Source organism: Galeopterus variegatus, unplaced genomic scaffold (assembly GCF_000696425.1).
Source record: "Galeopterus variegatus unplaced genomic scaffold, G_variegatus-3.0.2 Scaffold753, whole genome shotgun sequence".
In the NCBI taxonomy this organism is placed as follows: domain Eukaryota; kingdom Metazoa; phylum Chordata; class Mammalia; order Dermoptera; family Cynocephalidae; genus Galeopterus; species Galeopterus variegatus.
In genome coordinates this window covers 69,289-71,898 of record NW_007726864.1, presented here as the reverse complement: position 1 = coordinate 71,898, position 2,610 = coordinate 69,289, and the positions used below count along the sequence as shown (strand labels likewise).

The 2,610-nt window shown below is 43.9% G+C and overlaps 1 pseudogene; it reads right to left on the bottom strand.

The window, feature by feature from the left end:
• Window positions 1-376: 376 nt before the first annotated feature.
• LOC103590011 lies at window positions 377-2,318 on the bottom strand (annotated as a pseudogene).
• Window positions 2,319-2,610: the final 292 nt, after the last annotated feature.

The window sequence follows — 2,610 nt, the reverse complement described above, 5'->3', positions numbered from 1 at the left end:
CAACCCTCGGTGTCACGTCCGCACCGCGCTCAACCAGTGAGCGGACCGGTCTCTATATGGGATCCGAACCCTCGGTGGGAGCGCTGCTGCGCTCCCAAGCGCTGCACTCTACCGAGTGCGCCACCGGGCCTGCCCTTTTTTTTTTTACAATTTTAAATACAATTTTAAGGCATTGCATTTTCCACTTACAATACAGTACTTATAAAGTGCAGTGTTACTTCCTTTATTTGTGCATATGCTCCATATTCAAGTATTGAGAATGCCCAGTAATTTTCTGTAGCATCTCAACTTTAGAACTGCGACAGAATTTGCTACAAATTTGGGTCTTTCAATGTTTTAGCATGTGGAACAATGCTATGTCTATACCTGGGTTGGATTAATCAGCCTCTTCAATCGTGGGCCCTGAGAAAGCACCACCAAACGGAGCAGCTCCCCCTCCAGGAAAGCTATCAGTCATTCCTCCTGGCATGCTTCCTGCACTCTGGTATAGCTTGGTAATGATGGGGCTGCAGACTTTCTCCAGCTCTTTCTGCTGATGTTCAAATTCTTCCTTCTCTGTAGTCTGATTCTCATCAAGCCAGTTGATGATTTCATTACACTTGTCAAGAATCTTTTGTTTGTCCTCATCGTTGATCTTGCCTTGAAGTTTCTCATCTTCAATTATTGCCTTCATGTTGAATACATAGGATTCAAGTTAAGTTCTTAGATGACACCTTTTCTCTCTGCTTCTCATCTTCAGCTTTGTACTTTTCGGCTTCCTGGACCATCCGTTCAATGTCTTCCTTGCTCAAACAGCCCTTGTCGTTAGAGATGGTAATCTTGTTCTCCTTTCCTGTACTCTTATCCACAGCAGAGATGTTGAGGATGCCACTGGCATCAATATCAAAAGTGACTTCAATCTGAGGAATACCAGGGGGTGCAGGAGGTATGCCTGTGAGTTCAAACTTGCCCAGCAGGTTGTTATCCTTGGTCATGGCACACTCACCTTCATAAACCTGAATGAGCACACTGGGCTGGTTGTCAGAATAGGAAGTGAAGGTCTGGGTCTGCTTTGTAGGAATGGTATTTTTGCACTTGATGAGGACAGCCATGACTCCACTGTCAGTTTCAATACCAAGGGAAAGAGGAGTGACATCCAAGAGCAGCAAATCTTGAACATTTTCAGATTCGTCTCCAGATAGGATGTTTGCCTGAACAGCTGCACCATAAGCAACAGTCTCATCGGGGTTGATGGTCTTATTTAGCTCTTTTCCATTGAAAAAAGTCTTGTAGAAGCTTCTGAATCTTGGGGATACGGGTAGAACCACCCACCAGGACGATATCATGGATCTGAGACTTGTCTAGTTTAGCATCTCGAAGGGCTTTCTCTACTGCATCCAGGGTGCCATGGAACAGGTCAGCATTCAATTCTTCAAACCAGGCACGTGTAATGTAGGTATAGAAGTCGATTCCTTTATAGAGAGAATCAATCTCAGTACTGGCCTGGGTGCTGGAAGAGAGAGTATGCTTAGCATGTTCACAAGCAGTATGGAGGCGTCGGACAGCTCTCTTATTCTCACTGATGTCCTTCTTATGCTTGCTCTTGAACTCATCAATAAAATGGTTGACCATTCGGTTGTCAAAATCTTCTCCACCCAAGTGGGTGTCTCCAGCTGTAGATTTGACCTCAAAGATTCCACCCTCAACAATGAGGATTGACACATCAAAAGTGCCACTGCCCAAGTCAAAGATCAGCACATTTCTTTCAGCTCAAACCTTTTTGTCTAAGCCATAAGCAATAGCAGCAGCAGTTGGCTCATTGATAATCCTAAGTACATTGAGACAAGCAATGGTTCCAGCATATTTGGTAGCTTGGCGCTGAGAGTCATTAAAGTAAGCTGGCATTGTGACCAAAGCATCGGTAACAGTCTTCCCAAGGTAGGCTTCTGCAATTTCCTTAATCTTTGTCAGTACCATGGATGACACTTCCTCTGGATAGAAACATTTGTCTCTCCCTTGTATTTTACCTGGACCTTGGGCCTGCCTGCATCATTCACCACCACGAAGGGCCAAAGCTTCATATCAGATTGGACAACAGCATCATCAAACCTACATCCAGTCAGACGCTTGACATCAAAAACTGTGTTGGTGGGGTTCATTGCAACTTGATTCTTCGCAGCATCACTGATCAATCATTTGGTATCAGTAAAGGCAACATAGTTTGGGATGGTTCAGTTCCCCTGATCATTGGTAATTATCTCTACTTTTCAATGCTGGAAGACACCCACACTTGAGTAGGTGGTGCCAAGATCAATGCCAACTGCAGGTCCCTTAGACATGGTTGCCTGTTTAAGTTGGTTCGGCTGGCGAAGAACACCTACAAACCTCCACGATGCCTCTGTGTTCAATGAGACCTGTAGTAAGTTTTGAAATCGGGAAGTATAAGCCACCAACTTTGTTCTTTTTTTTAAAGATTGTTTTGCCTGTTCAGTGTCCCTTCAAATTCAATATGTATCTTAGGATGGGTTTTTTCATTTTTGCAAAAAATGCCATTGGGATTTTTGATAAGGATTGCTTTGATTCTTTGCATTCCTTTGGGTAGTGTTGTCATCCTAATAATAAGTCTTCCAA